Genomic DNA, 21,192 nt, shown 5'->3' with positions numbered 1-21,192 from the left:
CCGTTAATTGTTATCCCCTTCTTTAATTGTGCATGCTCACTGTTAAATATATATATAGAGAGAGAGAGAGAGAAATCTGCATTTTGTCTCCCTGGTATATGGACCAATTCGACAGGTTAACCACTGAAAAAGATTTTGCGAATTATGGACCACTGTGAAATTTCGGCGGGTCAATCTATACCCAACCGTTAAATATTTTCGTTAAAGGCTGTTAAGATTGAGGGTGTTTTAGTCTTTTTACAAATGAAAATTTGGTGATAAAAATGTGCCATTCTGTTTTTAATTTTTTTTTAAAGCTTGGAAAACCACCGGGTATTTTTTTCTTCCCTGCTTCCACCGTAAGATTATTCCCACCTTCCTCTTCTTTTCCTTTCTTCCTTACCCACATCTTCTTCCTTACCTACATCAACTTCTCCTTCTTCCTCAACACTCCTTCTTTATATATATATATACCCACCCACCGTCGCCATCTTCCATCCTCAACACAACACATCACATCTTCATCCAAGACCCGAATCCGTAGCCCCTCCACCGTGTCTCTGGCTCACCGTCGCCGGCTCCCCGTCTCCGGCTCCCGTGTCTCCGGCTCCCACCGTCTCCGGCTCCCCGTCTCTGGCTCCCGTGTCTCCGGCTCCCATCGTCTCCGGCTCCCCGTCTACGGCTCCGTCAAGATGGTTCTAATAGTGAACGTGAACTTCAATAGGGCTCTTTTAGGAGTCCCAATCGAACTCAATCTCCGGATTGAGTTCCGTATCCGAGAGATCACGGGTTGGTTTGTGGTCGACTTAGCCGGCCATAACCAAATTAACTTCCACCGAACTTGGAATTTAGGGTCGCGTCTCCGGATGCTACCCTTATAAAATCCCGAAGCTTATAATTCGGGTGAATAATTAATTATTAGGTATGTTATGTATGTGAAATCCCGAAGTTTATAATTCGGGTGTTTTGATATATGTATTTTGTATTCGTGTTATATATATAAAAAATGTTTGTTTTAATTGTGTTCGGGTTGGGTTCGGGTGGTTGGGTTCGAGCGGTTGGGTTCGGGTGGTTGGGTTCGGGCGGTTGGGTTCGGATGGTTGGGTTCGGGTGGTTGGGTTCGGGTGGTTGGGTTCGGGTGGTCGGGTTCGGACGAAAAGTTTACTAAAAAACGGTCCGTTTCGTCGTTTTTGGACGAAAAGTTTACTAAAAAACGAGCCATTTTGTCGTATTCGGACGAAAAGTTTACTAAAAACGGCCCGTTTCGTCGTTTTTGAACGAAAAGTTTACTAAAAAACGAGCCGTTTCGTCGTTTTTGAGCTAAAATTACACTAACAAAACGGGCCGTTTCGTCGTATTCGGACGAAAAGTTTACTAAAAACACGGCCCGTTTCATCGTTTTTGAGCTAAAATTACACTAAAAAACGGGCCGTTTCGTCGTATTCGGACGAAAAGTTTACTAAAAAACGGGCCGTTTCGTCGTTTTTGAGCTAAAATTACACTAAAAAACGGGCCATTTCGTCGTATTCGGACGAAAAGTTTACTAAAAAACGGCCCGTTTCGTCGTTTTTGAGCTAAAATTACACTAAAAAACGGGTCGTTTCATCGTATTCAGACGAAAAGTTTACTAAAAAGGGCCGTTTCATCGTTTTTGAGCTAAAATTACACTAAAAAACGAGCCGTTTCGTCGTATTCGGACGAAAAGTTTACTAAAAACGAGCCGTTTAAAAAAACCCGATCCGTATATATATATACGGCATATATATATACAGAGTATATACACAGAGTATATATACGGAATATATATATACAGCATATATACAGCATATATATACAGCGTATATATACAGAGTATATATACGGAATATATATATACAGCATATATACAGAATATATAGGAAACTATTTCAAATGCTTAATATATATTACATATTGTGTAGTATTATTAAATGTTAGTTCAGTTCAGCTGGTTGGTGTTGTTTGTTGTTAAACCGGGGGTCGAGTGTTCGAACACCACCCACTACACGAAATTTGGATATTTAGTTTTAGGTTTAATTATAGACTCAGGGGTAAAAGGGTAATTTCACCGTTTTTTGGTCAGTCAACTCACGGTCAACTGACGGCAAGGAGTCAGATTGACCCGCCGAAATTCCACAGTGGTCCATAATTCACAAAATCATTTTCAGTGTCTAACCTGTCAAATTGGTCCATATACCAGGGAGACAAAATGCAGATCTCTCATATATATATATATATATATGTCATTTAACCGTATAATTAATTTAGTCGGTATTTTAATTAACCAATGTATTTTCTAAGTTGGGCTTTGTTATGCTTAAGATAATGGGCTGGCTTGTTTAAATTAGATATGGGCTTAGCATGATGTGGGCTTAGTTGTTTCAGGTCCAACTATTCACTGTTTGGGCCCAACTGTCCATCTGGAACCAACTAGATTCAGCCCAAAACTCAACAGAGGACATGGTCAGCCGAGAACCCTTGGCAGAGAATCATGTGGATCGAGAACCCGTTTAGGCCGGGAACTCAGGTCTGACCGAGAACCCGTCCAGGCCGAGAACTCTGGTCTGACCGAGAACTCAGGTTTGACCGAGAACTCGAGTCTGACCGAAGTCTCGTGTTGACCGAAATCCAAACCTGGCCGAGAACTCCATAAGGTGGCCGAGAACCCCCAGTTCAGCTCATCATTCCATTTTTTTTATGTTTTCTACCTTGCTCAGTTACTGTTCTAAGGTTCAAATCATAAACTTTTAACCCCTTTTACCATCACTCATAACTGTTTTACACCCATTACCATCACGGCTTAAAGAGCTAACATGTTTTAGACATAAAGCTTAAACCTTTATAGGGTTAAAACGTTCTAGGCTAGATATAGGGTTTCCTTTATGAACCTGTTTATACCTATGAGTCCATTTCATCCATTTTAATCATCAAGTTTGTATTTTTATGAAACATCTAGACCCGATCGACTCTAAGGTCAAGTTTCATGGAAAACCGTTCATAAAAACGTAACCTTTAAGGTTAAAGCACATACCTTTACGTGTTCTTAGGCTACGGCTTGACTTGTTCGTAAACCTTGATCTTGTATTAAGCTTGGGTAATCGGTAACTATTGATATTAGACTTGGGTTTGGTCTTGGACCTCTTTCTTTCTCACGGCCGAAAAGGGTAAGATGTGTGTGTGTTTTAAGGTGAAGGCAAAGTGTAGAATGGATGGAAATGGAAAGGATTAGGGTTTAAGGGGGTATTTATACTCCCTTAAGACCATGGACCTAAGGCCCATCTTTCCTTTTTAGTCCATGATTTATCCATCTAATTAGCCTACTTCTCCTTCCTCTTTTATTATTTTATTTACTAACCCAAGTAAACTTTTCCATTAAGAATAATATAAAAAATATTATTATTTGAGATTTTGGGATGTTACAAGTCTTCCCTCCTTAAAGCGTTTCGTCCCCGAAACCTAACAATTACATGAACAAATTAGGGTAAAACTTGCGCATTTCCTCCTGTGAGCCGTGCACAATTAAAGAAGGGGATAACAATTAACGGTGAACGCAACAGGATACAGGTGAGTTTCTAGCCCACTTCTGTGTTACGTTTTCGGGGCTGTGTGCATACTCGATGTGATTGTTAATACATTTATCCTAAGTGATAAGTGTATGTCTTATGTGATTATGTGAAAGGTAAGAATGATTACTTGTCGGTACATGAACGATCTTCGGATATCGCACGCACTGTCAAGTTATAATGTTATGTATGAACTATGAATGATATATATGTATGTTATGAATGAATGTAAGAGATAGAAAGGTAGAAAATGGGCTGGACCCTAATAATATCCAGGCAGAAAAGGGACCGAGCCCTTTAATAATCTCGAGGCAGAAAAGGGACTGGACCCTAATAATATCCAAGGCAGAAAAGGGACTGGACCCTAATAATATCTAAGGCAGAAAAAGGGACCGGACCCTAATAATATCTGAGGCAGAATAGAATAATGTAAAGTAGATATTTGAATAAAGTATGAAGGTGAGTATATATACATATATATATATATATGCTACGAATGAAAGTATGAAAGTATGAATGAAAGTATGTAAGTATGTATGTAATGTATGTTATGTGATTAACTAGAACTCACTCAGCGTAGCTGACTTTTAGTATGCACGCAGGTGAGTAGGATGAGGCAGCTCACTTGAGGGGAACACTTGGCATTGAATAAGAGGCTGGCATCGTAAGACCCAAGACGTTTATTTAGTTATGTTTTAAAGACAGTATGTTTATTAAGACAAGTTAAGGATTATTATGTATGTTTTATGAAAGATTTTATATTCCGCGTATGTTCCTATTAACTTTGATGAATTGAACTATGTTGGTGAGTAAATCCAACGCCCAGATGTGAGGCACCGGTAACGGGGCCTTACAATAGTTGGGCCCGATTAACCCGACCCGAACCCAAATAAGCTAATTAGGGTCGGGTTAAATATGATCAAAAATTATAATCGGGTCATTCAGGTTAGCCCGGTTAACCCATATTATTATTAACGCCGGGTAACGGGTTCGTGTTCAATAAAAATCACCATATCAGTTTGTAAACGAGCCAAGACCGAGGCTTGCTCCAAGAAACCTTGTTTTAAATGAGCCGAGCAATCCAACTTGGTTTGTAAGCGAGCCAAACCAGATTAGGTTGTAAAAAAGCCAAGACCGAGGCCTTCTCGAAATCAGATTGTTTTCAAATGAGCCAAGCGGAGTCTGCTTGGTTTGTAAGCCAGCCAAACTGGATCAAGTTGTAAACAATCCAAGATCAAGGCTCGCTCAAAATCGGCTTCTCTTAAATGAACCAAGCTAAGTGTGCTTGGTTCTTAAGCAAGCCGAACTGGGTCGGTTTATAAACGAGCCAATACCGACCTAAGGTAAGCTTAGCTTGTTGGCTCTCACCTGCTGGTATCGTTTAGTTGGCTCGTTGGCTTGATTGGCGGCTCGTTTAAAATTAAAGCCCAATATATAAAAATTATAACTTTTATAGTTTAACTATGATTTTTTGAAATAGTAGCATACACTCTATCATTAAATAGAAAGAACCTTCAGCAGGAAGATGGAGGTGTTCGACAATATACAAATCAAAACACCAGATGACAGATTACAACAGATCAGATACAAAAACAGCCCCTATAGAAAATTTAAACCGACACACAAAATTAACGCTACTTAACCCGGTCAAGCCATACAATATCGTTGTGATAAGATTTGTACTTTAACCATCTGGAAAGGTTTGTCATATCTCGTACTGCACAGAGAGAGTCCCATTGTTGAATCTCTTCGCATTCATCTATTTCCAAACATGCCACATTGAAGAGAAAATAATCAAACCAATATACGCCTACCCAATTTTTCATCCAGCTCATTCTCCACATCCAAAAAAAATGCTCTAATGAATCCAGGCCCATTAACCCGATTAATAGTTAACTTAAGCAACCCAACTAAAATATTCTTTAGCTTATGTATATATTCAAACTATATTTTGGAAATATATGTTAGCTTCTGTATATATTATATATTTGTTATTTTGTGTATATTAAAGATTGATTATGCTTATGTATTCTACCCTAGTCTTGTATAATTTGAAACATTAGATGTTCAGACTATTTGATGTTTCTCCAATCTATTTATGTTGTTCTTTGAGTAAAAGATAAGGAGGAATATTATCGATTGACATGACTTTTCTTATATGGGGAAACCACTGCAAGAATTTTAGTAAAATAAAAACCTTTTTTGGGTTTAGTTAAATTTGTTGGCAAATTTTTATAGTTTCTTTTAAGGATAATTGTTTGGTGATATGATTACAAAAATATACATCTTTGCAGCCCATTATTTAAAAAAAACAAAAAAACTAAGCAAAACAGTGTAGGTTTGTTACAACCTGACTAAACCGAAACCCGATTAACCCGAACCCGAACCGTAATAGGGTGGGTTGTGGGTTAGTTTTCCATTTTAAAAACCTGAATAACCCGACCCGATTAACCCAAAACCCGATTGGGTTAACCTGATTAACACCCCTACCCCCAATGCAATTTCAGAAGGTTTGGAAGTGCAATTAGATCCCCACATAACACCATATGTTCTTTCCAAATTTATCTTCCATAAAAAAAGTCAACTTTAATTGTAACGTAGCTCATCATCCTACTTATTAGCTATAGCAAAATGGCGGCAAAGAAAAATCCAAGAAAGAGACAAAGATAATGGACTAACAATATAATAAAATTTCTAATATCGTCTTTGGTTGGTCCATAGGAACTAACAAGGTCATTTAAGTGTTTTGATGGCGTGCACTAAAGAAGTATAAACTAAGACACATAATGTCTTAAACGAAATTTAGATATGAATTAAATCTGCAAATCTATCTTATGGGTATTAAAAGATAGTCACCAACATTTTTAGATATTAAAAAGAAAGAAAAATTATTTACCATGTTTGCATTAATTTATAATAAATATTTCTTTTATTACATAAATAAACATCAGTGCCCCAAGATTTGAATGAAAAGTAAACACCTCTGCCCCAAGATATGAATGAAAATCAGTCAAATAAAAAATATATATAAATGTGATAAGTCTACTATAAAAGTAACCTCCCTATAGTCATAGTATTACATTAGAATGCTAATGAACAAACATAAGTGAACAAACACATATTCATTTTTTTAACAAACGAACATTAGTAAGAAAATCCCCTAAAGTAACAAAAGTCACACATCACAACCAACAACCCTATAAGCTCTGCTGTGAATCATACACAATCACACAGCAAACCCATTTCAGTTCCTCGCCAACTCCATCCCTTGAGGAATAACCACAAAAAACTACTTCTATGTGGGTGTGAGTTAACCAATCATAGTTGTCAATAACGAGTAGTTGTTGACAGCAACAAGCTGCTACCCAACGATAGGGAGTAAATAGCACCCGATATTTCATGTTTAGAAATTATCTATGTGTATGATATGCGGCTGCTATAGCGCCTGCTATGGATGCTATTGAAAACTATGTAATCAATACTGTTTACATTCATATTAAGGTAATCGCTGATTAAATATTAAATAAATGTAAACTTGCAAATTTTTAAACATCTCACTTGTAAACTCAAAATATACTACCAATTATAACAAAAGCACAGGAACTGAAACTTAAACGACTTTGTAATGCATAGGGTGATAAAGACATATATCTACAAGGAGGAGAATGACATAGACATAATGCATGCTAACATCCAACTTAATATAGAAAGAAATTAAATAATTAATTCAAATAAAATAAAAAAGAATAAACAAACACATGTAACATAATGAATTCCCACCCTCAAAAGAAATGCAAAACATACACTTGAACGGGCTTCCATAAGTCATCATGAAGAAACAACTGATTTATCTCGTCGACCTCGTTAAGTTCAGATCTTGAAGGATCTTCTCCAGGGAGAATATTAATAATCCTCGACACTGGTAAATTGATTTCCTCATCTCCATACATCCGCTTGAAAACCTGGCCCCCATTGTCGAGTGCTTCTTTCACCGCTGCAAATGGTGGTTAACTTATTTTCCTGGCTGTAGAGAATGCTTTCAAGATCATTAAGAGATTTTTAGCTTCTGATGCACAATCTTTTTCAACCTAGCCATCAAACAAATATAAGTATTTACATAGTACATACAAATTTATTTTGAAACAACATTTATCATCTGTTAAACCTCCAATTTCTCTAATACTCTTTGTAAACACAATGCCTTTCTTTTATCATAATTCTTACCTTTTAGACGCTCCCGATCTTCGCGATCGTTATCGATGCTCTACAACTCCTCCAATTCCATGCTAATTCTTCCGCAACACCATTTCCATCTTCTTCCCTTCACAAAGCTTCTTTCGTCCCTGTAAACAATTAATTCTAATAATAAAATTCAGAAGTATATATGAGACCTATGACTGTAATGCTCATACTTATAACATAGCAGAAGGGTGGTAATGGAATATGAAACCATTCAATTGATGGGGAACTAATTGCACCATTTAATGGATTGATGGCATAACCTTTCAGTTCATGGCACCATCATTAAGATCGCATTCAACACATCTTAATTATATATTATTAATTGAATGAATTGGTGGATCATAAAGAATAAGTCATAAAGGATACAAGAGTAAATATACAAAACATGACACTTTATAAACTTGTACGGTACACTTGAAGAATGAATCGATGGACTGGTAAATTACTTTTCTTGCCCAATTATGAAATGACTCTTTTATCCTTGTCATGTAATTATGAAATTACTTTGTTGCCCATCACTCTTCCTTTATATATAATATAGATATATGTTCTATAAGGTGTATTGATTGTAATTGGGTGCTTTTTGTTATACTTCTCGACTAGTTACTTGCCCGCCTTCAATTTTGTGAATTTGGACGTACAAAAAAAAGTTATATTAAATGCAAGTACTTTTTTTAACGATTAACGAATCTTTTAAATTGGTTACTTGCTAACTTACCACATCGGGATACATGCTTTTCGATCTGGGAAAAACTTTGCCGACGGCCAACGCCGGTCGTTGGGATAAACTCTTTCAGTTCAAGAATCTAACTAGTAAACGTCACTAAGTCTTCCATCATCACCTGGTGCAACTGAAACTAAATGATAGGGGCATGAATTGAAGTCGAGTCACATAAAACACCAAGTTTATTCTTGACTACTCCACCACCAATCCATTCACATTAAAAATGTATCAAGAAACTTTTTTTATGTAAAAATGAGAAAACATGTTATTTTTTAAAAAAAATATATTACTTAATATAAACAAGATGAGGAATATAATATTATAATCTTAAATAAGTAATATATGTAAAAAAAATTTCCATTCAAAGTATTTTAAATGAGTTACTTAAATTTATTGTTTTTTTAAGAAATTAATGTTTCCAATATCATTGCTGTCCTTATTCATATAAACTTTCACTTTACACTCAGTGCAAAACAAGGAAAAAAAATAGTGTAATAAAAATAAAATAGAAGGTTACTTATATGCTACCTCTTTTTCTAACGGCACTTATATTGTTATATCAATCAACATGGCAATAACTATATCGAGTGTTAGAGGAAGGTTTGAGTTTTCCAATGAAGACCCAAGTTTAAATTTCGTTTGTCACTTTAAGTGGATATAGACAATAAAGAATTTGAGTCATGCCTTGTACAAGGTTGTTAGTTTGGATTCTGAGTTCACCTGGGTTTTCGTCCCGCCGTGTGTTACGCCAGAGTTATGCTTTTGTGGCGGCACAATGACTATCAAGTGGCAGCCAGCAATATGGTTTCGCGGGGAACTCCCATGCCAGACTCTAAAGCCAATGTGGGCTCAGTTAAGAAAACATAGTCTGACCAAAGTGAATCATTGTGGCTTTCAAATTTTAGAGAGTACATAGCTTAAATACAAGATAGTCGTTGATTTAAAAAAACAAGACAATAACTATAATAATTATAAATTTTAATATCGATTTTTCTAAATACGTGTTTAGAGCCAGGTTGAAAAGACATGATTTCATAGTTTATTAACTGATAAAGCGTATTGCGTTTGGTCTAAAGATTTTGAAATGAATTTAAATAATCAAGTAAAGATTTGACGGAAGTTAAAAACCGCATCTAATCTGTAAAATCCCCTCTCACCCTCCTTCCCGTTTTCTGCCTTACATATATTAACTTGAAAGTAATCTTTAAGGGTAAAGTTAAAATACAAAAGAAGACAGAAATGAAAAGTGTGAGAAGAATTTATGGCCACATAAAAAACCCCTTAAAAATAAATTCAAAAATAATAATAAAAAAATCATAACTCAAAATATAAATAAAAATTTAAAAATTAAAAAAAAACTAAAATGTTTCCGGCATCATTCCCGTTCAAAAATAATAATAAAAAATTGATGAAAAGACACAATGCCGAGATCAAAGACACAATGACGAAAATGAACAAAAGACACAATTATAACTAAAAAAAAACACAATAGATCGAAAAATTTAACAAAATGGCGAACAAAATATAGCACAATGTAATATAACACAATATAAAGAAAAAAAGACACAATGTCAAAGAAAAAAGACATAATCAATGACGAAAATAAAAACAAAACACAATGATAAACAAAAAGACACGACTTTTTTCATTCACCATTGTGTTTTGTTTTATTTTTTTTTATTTTTTTTTAGAACGAGAAAGGCGGTGAAAACCATTTTTGCCTTTTTACTTTTTACGTTTTTTATTACATTTTGAGTTATGCTCTTTTTATTATATGTTTTTTTAAATTTTTAAGGGTTTTTTTTTGTGACTATAAATTCTTCTCATTTTTGCTCTCATTTGTAGAATAACTTGACCCAATCTTTAAATTTCCTCTTTTAAACCTGCATATCCAAAGTAACAAACTTAATTAGAAAGAAAAAAGAAGAAAAAACTATAAAAAAAAAACAAATATACATGTATCTGTAACGAACTAACCTCGATATTGGAACATTCCTATGAAATTTGGGGGTCTCCAAGCTACAACAGTATGTATAATTGGTTAGTAATTAGAAAGGTAAAACCAAATGTCATCCATTTAAGGTGGATTGAAAGCATGTAAGCAAGATGAAAAAAGTTGGTGCCAAAATCAACGAAACAACATTCAAAGCCTAACCCGTAACCAAAAGTAATCAACACTTACTTCCACCACCAGTTTTGAAATCGAACCCGGCTGCGATAGCAAATCATGGGAAAGCACGACGACCAAGATAAGGTTTTATACCAGAAACCGTTGACAGCGAAATCAGAAGCAAATAGAAGTCAAACATCTAAGTCCATCGTTGACTACAGAACCCGCCCCACCCAACCACTGCCACCAACGCTACCTAGAGTTCCCCCGGAAACGGTGGCGAACAATGACAGTTGTTGTAGTCCGTTTGTGACAAATCGGTGAGACTTAAGGTTTTCCGGAGATGGAACGAAGATGATGAAGAAGTCGACGGCGATCTCAAACGGCTGAACAGAAAAATCTTTTTGAGAAGATGATAAAAAAAATCTGCCACAGAAGAAAATAAGTGGAAGAAGAAGCGGTGATGGAGACATGGAGACGTAGAGTGGGTATACAAGTTTAATTGCAGAAGGTACAACTCGGTATGCAATAAAAAGTTTGCAACTGTTATATATATAATAATTTTTTTTTCTTAACTTCTTTCATTATATAGAAACATAGATATTACATCAACATAGCAGGTAGGCGGGCAACAAGCTGCGCCGCCACCCCTTTCTGAATTGCAAACCATAACCTGCTAAAGACATACCCCTGCCCCTTTGGAGTCGACACATTGCTATGCACAACCCGTTGGACCCTGGTTAGGAAACAGATAGCTTCCGGTGCCAAGGAGCCAAAGGTATCAAAAGCTAAAGGGACAAAAACATGTTGGTTCTCTTCGCAGGCTTTAGCATGTTTCTCCACCTTCTTCGTTTCAGCCCTTTTCATTGCTTGCCCAGCTACAAACCCATTATCCCTCAAACCAGCTAATGGAGATACCCCTGTGAGGTCAACACAAGTGTGTTTCCCCCGGCCCAACCAAAGACTAGCAAATCTGCCGGTCGTAGAGTGGATCTCCCTTCCGTGGGGTCTGTAAGGAAGTTTACGGGGGCTTCCTTTTTAGCTGATATCCCAGCTCGCCTTAAGATGTCCCAAAGAACGTCCCGCACCCAATCATGTCGGTATTTGAACCCAGGCATCTCCTTGCAATGAACCGCATGCTCTCCGAATTTATCCAGGCAAGCCTTACGGCAGATCGGACATGTTTCGTCTTCTGGGTACATTGGGACCATCAAACGGTACTTAAGAATGGCCCTATACTCGACCGCAGACATGCTTTGGCCCAAGCCATCAATCGGGATAACGATCAGAATATCTTGGGCATGAGGACCTTGTAAGCATTCAATAACCGCCTTCTGTCGGGGGGACAATCCAAAAACTTCTCCCAGGCTCTGAGCGATTTTGCCAAAAAGGGCATTCGCCAAAGTTTTTTGAGGCTTTGGTGGGGCGGTGTCCATATTAGAAAAACCGCCAATGTCAAAGTCTGGGAGAGTGCCATTTAGGCGTTCCAGGGCCTACACGTAGTCTGAGTCCAGGTCGACAACTCCGCTATTCCTTAAGATGTGATTCTGTAGCTTCCAAGACTGAGCCCTCGACGCTACAAAAGCGTAAACCCCAACATCATGAGCCGAAAGAAGGCCTAAACCCCCTAAGCGCATCGGTAAAGATGCAAGTCGCCACTGAAGATCACCAAAGAACGGGCCTCCACATACAACTATGTCTTCGATGGCTTCTCGAAGCCCCTTATCAAAACAGGATACCGCATCATCCATCATATGGGGGTGGCATGTTCGTAACCCAAAAAGCAACTTAGCAACCCCCATGCAAGACCTAAGCAGGAGGAGTTCGCTCTGGGGATCCCTAAGGCAAGGTAAGAGTTTCATAAGATCAACCGCACGAGATGCTCTCCGCCTCGCCAACTCCTTAATAAAGTAGGGATCTCGACTAACAGCCCCTCCAAGGAGCTTTACCCCTCTCTCTGGTCTACCAATCCCACTAGGGAAGAGCCCATCTTTGACTTTCACCCCATTACACGCTGGCTAAAAAACCTCGGTTTTCTTAATATTAAGTTGCAGCCCCAATGATGGCCCTTCCGAGCTGATAATGTCTAGAGCTTTAGCGACTTCGTTGGCACCACCAATAATAGTCCCATCATCCAAGTACCAAGCATAAAATGGGAGGTTACAGTCATTTTGTACCCGAAGAACAAGAGGGTGTAATGCTAAGGCAAAGAGGAGGGGCCCAAGGGGGTCTCCCTGCTGAACCCCAGTAGTAGCCCCTATACAGTCATCACCAACGTACAACCTAGCCGGCTGGGCATAAAGGAACTGGACACATAGATAGATATACGGGCAATGATGATGAACCTCCCGGAGAAGGGCTGCGCGGTCGACCATATTGAAGGCGTTGGAGAAGTCCACAGTAAGCATAGCTAAAGAACCGTCCGCGTGAAAGGAGTTAACAAACCGGTTCGCGCTGTGAAGCACCGCCTCTGCCCCATTAGGGGTTCCCACCCCAAACTAAAAGTCCCCTAAATACTGAGTCATTTCCTTCCCAACCATCTTCATAGCCACTTTAGAAACCAACCTACGCCAGATAGCCCCCACAGCAATGGGCCGAATTCCATTATCCGGCTTTAATAAAGGGGTAAGGGGGCTGAAGCAATAAACTCAGCGAGCACCTTGGGGCACAGACCCCCTAGCCATAAGTTGACGACTTCAGTGATGGCTGAGAGCAGACCCATGGAAGTCACTGATCCCTCACCACTAAGAGCATCCAACAAGTGTTGCGCCCGCATCCCGTCTCTCCCGCATGAGGTCCCTTTAGGAAATGATCGGATACATCTAAGCACACAGTCCCCATCCACAGAGAGAGTAGGTAGGGCGACAAAGCTAGAAGGCAAGGACGGAGGCGGCACCACTGGGTGTTTATCAATGAGGGCTTTCATGGTTGAATCTCCGAGGGAGGCAACCCCACTTGAGCATAATACCTTGACTGCAGCTGTGAAATGACCATCCCTGACTTTCCTGAGACATTGTTTAATATTGAGGCTGTTTTCAGAACCCTCCTCCCCTCCCACCTCTCTTTTAGAAAAAGTGCTTCCCCCCACGTTATCAAAGAGAGAAAGAACCAAGTCAGCAAAACCAGATCCATCTTTCCACACCGCAAGTGCTTGCTGAATGCTACTACATTGCAAAGACTTTCGATTCCCTGACCTGCGTTCCTGCCTAGTGGAAGGTTTTCACCACCCTTAAAGTACAACGCGGCAACAATAGTAATTTGACCCAATTCTCAATCGAGCCTGGTGAATCCACTACCTTGCGTAAAGCACATGCCAAAGTCTGAACAAACGCCAAACGACAACTTGGGGGGATGCTATTAACCGTTTGAATGGGAAGGGAGAAAACCCGTTCCAAAAGGGATACATCCCCAAACACTCCTACAGATGGACCTGGGTCCCTATCCACAGACACACGATTAGGTTTCTGGATCCCAACGATGAATTCTCCAGCATCTCCAGAATCCACAGAAAAAGAATAGACACCATCAGCATGCTTGCACCCCCTGCTTAGGGCATGCAACGTCATGCACCTCCCACATAACCATTTATCTCCCGCCCGAAGGGCTTCCCCAACATCTATAAAAAGGTCCAAATCCTTGGAGATAGCATCTTTTAAAAGGTTCTTCCGAGTATCCGTTTTGAAATGGGTACTTTGCATGTGCTCAAGTAGGTGGAAAAACCCCGAGGACCCAGGTCTACCATCCTTACACTCGTGGAAATGCTTAAAGGGGCATGGCCTTAAACCGTAAGTGGAGCTAGGACCAAGCCCTCCTGTATTTACGTTTCGAATTCTTTTTATGGTAGCCATGTACACACGAGAACAGAAAACAAACAAATCACAAAAGACACCGGACCCCTAAAGACCCCGACTCGAGATGAGTTAGAGCAAGAATCAAAGACCAAACCCCTCACACTCGAAGGAGGGGAGCAACTACGGGTTGCTCACCCCCCATCTAGCACCCCACAACAACCGCTAAGGCATAAGAGGAGTAAGGTATAACTCCAAAATAAAGCAAAATGGGTAGAACTCCAACTCAAAATACCCCCTTAAGCACCCAAATGCAAGTAAACAACCTTTAACTTATCCGAACGTAAGTCGTAATTTCGTCGAACACCTCAGCCATGGTTTCAAACACCATCAAAAATCCTTCAACACCTAAAAACACGATTCCACCGGCGAGAAAAAACAATTTCCGGTGACCGGAGATAGGAGGCGATCAAGAGAGAGAGAGAGTAATAAGAGGAGGAGTTGAGAGTATTTGTTTGTGTTTTCCTAGGGAGAGGGTAAGTTACTAAAAAACCTATTTTAAATAGACAATTATGAGTAGGGGTGTCCATTTGGTTTGGTTTGGTTATGACCGGAGTTGTGGGGCTTTAAGGGGGCGCCAAAGCTAACGTGGCCCGACCTTAATGCCGCACACACCATGTCGGGGGCATTAAGGCTTGGGCGATAAAGGGGGCACATTAATGAGCCGGTAAAGGAGAAAAAGGCGTGGGCTCAAATGCGTTAATAAGGAAATGATGGAGATAACGTGGGTTTAAACCACAGCCGCAGTGTCAAAAGGGTGTGTTATTTAAAGTCTCACTATCTACATGGCAATGACGTGACGCTTTAAACTTGACGTTGTATGCCCCCACAACAAAATATGAGATATAAAATTAGGATAAACACATACATATAAGATTGAGTTCAGTTTGGTTTGAATTTGGTTAAAGTCGATTAACGAAGACATACCAGCCGACAGCTGTAACCATGTCAGAATGATCGGTCAGCTAGATTCATTTATGAGAGGGTTGAAGAGTGTTTAGTGCAATTCAAGCCAACATCCAAAACACACCAACTTATCAACGTCTAACATTAGTGCATTCCCACCAACTTTCAAAAACCATAGCCCTTAACCTCCTCATCATCCAGGAGTATGGGAGGATGGCGGTTGGGGATTAGCAGGTGGTGTGGATGAGCCTGCCATGGTGACTGAGGAGTGAACAGGGTGGGATTGCGGCACTGCTGCAGTGTCACCCGGAGGTACGTTGGATTAGGATATACATTTTCGCAGTATTGGTTATTGTTTATTGAAAATGTGTAAGTGGTTATGGTTATGGACTTATGGTGTGAATTGAACTAAAAGCGGAAATGCAGTTTTTGAGATTTTGGAAACAGATAATCGAACCCATATAACTGAACCTCGCGTAAACCCGATGGGTCAATTTAGACTTCTTTTTTTTCTCAAAACCGAAGTTAGTGATCGGTTATGGTTAGTCATATTTCCATTCCCGAAAAAACCAACCAACCCGAGATTTAGTAAAACCATGGTAACACTTTTGTATAGATTTATTGCGCCATTTTCTTTTTAATACTTGCGGGGTGGAAGATGTAATGGAGGAAGAAATAAAAGTGATCACATCGGTGGTGTGCCCAGATGATTGCATTATATGTGCATTATCCGGTGGTGTAGATCCACTCTTGTTCACAAAGCCATTGGTGATAGACTGCACTCTACTTTGTCAATAACGGTTTGTTAACGCAAGATTGACTTTGACTTTTGATAGCATTTGTTTGACAATGTAAATATGATGAATGGGTTTTGTTAACTGTTACAGATACAAAGAGCAAGAATGACTGATGAGAACGTTTGAATGGGTTCTTCATCTTCCGGTTACGTGTGTTGATGCAACAGTGCAGTTTCTTAACGAGTTGAAAGGTGTAACCGATCCCGAGAGAAAGAGGAAGATTATTGGGAAGGAGTTTATATTGGTTTTTGATGCGTTTTCTCATGATTTGGAGAAAAAGCTGGGAAAGAAACCGCCTTATTTGGTTCAAGGAACTTTGTAACCGGATGTAATCGAATCGTGCCATCCACCTGGAAGTGGTAGAATGCATCATAATGTCGGTGGCTTCCTAAAGATATGAAGCTGAAGCTTATTGAACCACTTAAGCTTCTATTCAAGGACGGGATTCGTGTAACAATGAAACTTTAATAAAAATTCTTTCATACTTTTAGACATATACAACGCTTAACAAACATTTTCTTTTGTTAGTATCGTAAAGGTACGCAAGCTTGGGAAGATATTAGATGTTCCGGTGGCGTTTTTGAAGCGACATCCGTTCCCGGGCCCGGGCTTGCGGTGAGAATTCCGGGTGATGTGACACAAGAATATGACTAGGTTTTAATTTTAGTTTTTATATGTTTTCTTATTAGTTTTGTTTTGTGGTGAATTAGGTGGATGAAATATTTATTGAAGCGATAAAGGAGGCTGGGATTTATGATGAAACATGGTAGGCTTTTGCAGTGTTTTCACCGATAAAAACGACTGGTGTTCAAGGAGATCGGAGGACTAATTCTAATGCTGTTGCACCTGGAGCTGTCTCGAGCATGACTGCTGACTGGTGAGCACATGTTTTTGTATCTGTTTTATTCATGGACTGGTTCAGCTAGTTTGCATCACTGCCACTGATTAGGTTGAAATTTTATTTAGGTATATAACATTTTGAATTTCAAGTGACAAGCATCACTGATCACATTCTGAATATGCTGGTGTTAATTTGACATATAACAACATTTTGAATTGTCAGGTACCATTTTGAACATAAGTTTTTGGATGATGTGTCAAGAAAAATTTGCAACAGTGTTCGCGGGGTGAACCGAGTTTGTCTGGACATTACATCCAAGCCACCATCGACGATCGAATGGGAATGATTCTTAGCGTATTATATGATTGGCTTTACATAAAGTCAACATCTTGGCATGTGAAATTAGAAAGGTTTTTGGTGCAGATCATGAATTTTGTCATGAGGTATATCGTAACATTTTATGGTTGAGTTTTCTTTTATATAATCACAATCATTTTCTTCCTATTTTGATACTAAAAGGTTTGATTGCTAGGGCTTTTTCTTAAACATAAAACACAAAACAAGAAACATAAATGCTGTTACAAAACCACTGGTACGAAAACATGTCAGTTTTAAACAGATTAGATCAATACAAGCATCACCTTAATCACTAAAGATAAATACATTAAACAAGTGAACATTAATGCAGGCGTATGAGGCTATTCACAGCGGTATAAAAAGCATCAATACAAGCCTCGCCTTATCACTAAAGATGAATACATTAATGAAGGCGAACAAGGCTATTCACAGCAGTATCCAAAGCATCAACGTTTCTGCGCAAAACTTTTCTGTACAAGGGTCAAGAAAAATCTAGTTCATGATATTGTGAATAGCATTCATTCAGACACATGTAAACTTGAGACAAAAAGGATACAGTCGCATAGCTAGGGTATCAATGCCTTTCATTTCCTCATTCAATCTGCAACAGTCGCGTTTCATAAAATCAAGAGCTATATGAATGACTAATTAACTATCAAAAACCATCATAATGGCTTTTTTGTTTCATAGAAAACGTTACACTTTGCAGGAAATAATATCCAGGACCAAAGTGTATACGTTTGTCCAAAATTGGGCGTTGTTACAGAACTGTGGTTCCATTTGCAATAATCATGGTTTGTTTTCAAATAAAAAACCAAGTATGATGACTCATGAAGATAGTCTTTAAAGCATAAAATGAGAGAACCATAAAAATGGACTACATACCTGAGACACGAGTTTATATATAGATTCCCCTTTGTTGCAGTATCCAGTGCTGCAAGGTATTGTAATTTTTTTTTCCATCACAATCGAATTTTTATATAATTTACTATAAAACGATTACAATAAAGTGGTAGGCAAACGGGCAACAAGCTGCGCCGCAACCCCCTTTTGAACAGCAAAGCCAATCCTGCTAAAAACGAAGCTTTGGGACCTAGAAGCTGAAGAGGTTCCGTGTACGACGCGCTGAACCCTACTCAAAAATTTCACAGCCTCTGGAGCCAGAAAACCAAATGTATCAAAGGCAAATGGTAGAAAGACATGTTGATTATCTAAACAAGCTTTCTCGTGTTTAACAACTTTGCCCGATTCAGCCTTCAACGCAGCCTGACCCACGACAAACCCACAGTCCCTGAGCCCAACAAGAGGAGACACTCCTGTAAGATCCACACAGTCGTGTTTCCCCCCTGCCCACCCGAACACAAGAATATCAGCTGGTCGTAAAGTAGACCTCCCTTCAATAGGATCCGTGAGAAAGTTAACAGGGGCCTCCTTTTTAGCAGAAATTCCTGCCCGTTTAAGAACATCACACAGAACATCCCTAACCAGATCATGTCTGTATTTAAAGCCAGGCAATTCTTTGCAATGCACCGCATGGTCACCAAAAGAATCCAAACAGACCTTGCGACAAATTGGGCAAGGTTCATCCGTCGGGAACATAGGGATCATTAACCGGTACTTAAGGATAGCCCGATACTCCAAACCCGACATACGTTGGCCTAATCCTTCAATGGAGATGGCCGTTAGAAAATCCTGAGCCCGAGGAGCCAGAAGGCATTCAAACACCTCCTTTTGGCGAGGGGATAGATCAAACTTCACTTCTAAACTCTTGACGATTCCACTAAATAAGGCACTCGCCACAACATGTTGGGCTTTAGGGGGGGCGGTGTCCTTATTAGAGAACCCGCTAAGATCAAAATCTGGAAGTGAAGTACGTAAACGATCCATCGCACACCCATAATCAGAGTCCAACCCATAAATATCACAACCCCGAAGAATATGGTCTTACAAACACCACGACTGTGCTCTCGAAGCCATAAAAGCATATGTAGATACATCCTTGGCCGAACAGAGACCCAACCCCCCATAACGGATCGGAAGTGATGCCAACCTCCATTGGAGATCCCCAAAGAACGGACCTCCACAAACCACGATGTCCTCAATCGCCCTTCGAAGACCATTGTCAAATATAGAAACAGCTTCCCCCACATACATAGGTTGGCATGTTCTCAAACCGAACAAAAGCTTGGCGACTCCCATACATGAGCGAAGCAAAAGAAGCTCGCATTGAGGATCCCGAAGTCTTGGGAGACAGCTCATCAGTTCCACAGCGCTAGATGCCCTTTTCATAGCCAAACTGCTGATAAACCCCGCATCCTGGCTTACAGCACCACCAAGGAGTTTCACGCCAAGCACCGGCCTTCCAATCCCGCAAGGGAACAACCCCTCCTGTGCCTTCACCCCATTGCATGTTGGCCAAAATAACTCTGTTTTCTTAACGTTTAATTCAAGACCCAAACGAGGCCCCTCAGACCTGATAATATCTAATGCTTTGGCTACCTCTCTAGTATCCCCGATAATCGTGCCATCATCCAAGTACCAAGCATGAAAGAGAAGCTTGCACCGATCTCTGATTTGGTGAACAAGTGGGTGCAAAGCTAAGGCAAAAAGGAGAGGCCCAAGAGGGTCCCCCTGTTGAACCCCAGTGGTGGATTTAATGAAAGTATCACCCACATATAACCTAGCCGACTGCCCATATAAAAAATCCACCCAAAGAGAAATGGAAGGACATCGACTCCGAACCTCATGTAGAAGGGTCGTCCTATCTACTAAGTTGAAGGCATTGGAGAAATCAACAGTAAGCATAGCCAATGACCCATCCGAATGAAACTGATTTAGAAACCTGTTCGCGCTATGAAGCACGGCCTCTGCCCCACTGGGGACTCCCACCCCAAATTGAAAGTCACCGAGGTATTTAACCATCTCCTTCCCGACACCCCTCATAGCCACCTTAGAGACCAACCGCCTCCAAATGGCCCCAACGGCAATAGGTCTAATCCCATTGTCCGGTTTAAGCAACGGCGTAAGTGGGGCAGACGCAACAAACTCTGCCAACACCTTAGGACACCTTCCCCCCAAAAATAAATTAACCACCGCAGAGATAGCCTTGAGCAAACCATCCGCAATCGGAGACCCCTCTCCACACAACGCATCTAAAATGTGTTGGGCTCGCAAACCGTCCCGCCCACACGAAGTCCCTTTAGGGAAAGACTTAATGCACCCAAGCACACTATCAACGTCCACGACAAGGGGAGACTCAGAAAGCAAGGAAGCAGGCATAATCGGAGGTGCCATGATGGGATGCTTAGACAACAAAGCGTTCAAAGTATCCTTACCGAAAGGTGCAACCCCTGAAGAGCATAATACCTTGACCGCAGCAGTGAAATGCCCGTCCGCAACTTTTCGCAAACATTGTTTAACATTGGCGCCCAACCCGGCATTGTCAGACTCGGGTACAAACGCATCACCACCCGGGGCATCTCCTAGGGTTTGGTTAAAAAGCGATATAAGAAGCTCAAAGAAACCGTCACGGTCACCCCAAGCGGATAGCGACCGTTGAATAATTCGGCATTGCTCAGACTTTCTATTGCCAGACCTGCGTTGCTGACGATTAGAAGGTCTGAAAACTCGTAAGGTGCAACGTGGTAACAACAACAGTTTCACCCACGCCTCAACAGACTCTGGCATAGCCGCCACCTTACCCAGAGCACCCACTAAGGCTTGGGAAAAAGCCATACGACAACTATGAGGAATGTTTTTAACAGTCGTAATAGGAAGAGTGAAGACACGCTCAAGGAGAGCTACATC

At 40.1% G+C, this 21,192-nt stretch overlaps 1 pseudogene; it reads left to right on the top strand.

The window, feature by feature from the left end:
- The first annotated feature begins 671 nt into the window (after window positions 1–671).
- On the top strand, window positions 672–17,374 carry LOC143593068 (uncharacterized; annotated as a pseudogene).
- The last annotated feature ends 3,818 nt before the right edge of the window (window positions 17,375–21,192 follow it).

This window comes from Bidens hawaiensis, unplaced genomic scaffold (assembly GCF_021521415.1).
Source record: "Bidens hawaiensis isolate Kalapana, Puna unplaced genomic scaffold, B.hawaiensis_p1.1 tig00041647_1, whole genome shotgun sequence".
Lineage (NCBI taxonomy): Eukaryota > Viridiplantae > Streptophyta > Magnoliopsida > Asterales > Asteraceae > Bidens > Bidens hawaiensis.
The sequence above is the reverse complement of the archived record's forward strand: the minus strand, read 5'-3'. Positions and strand labels throughout refer to the sequence as shown.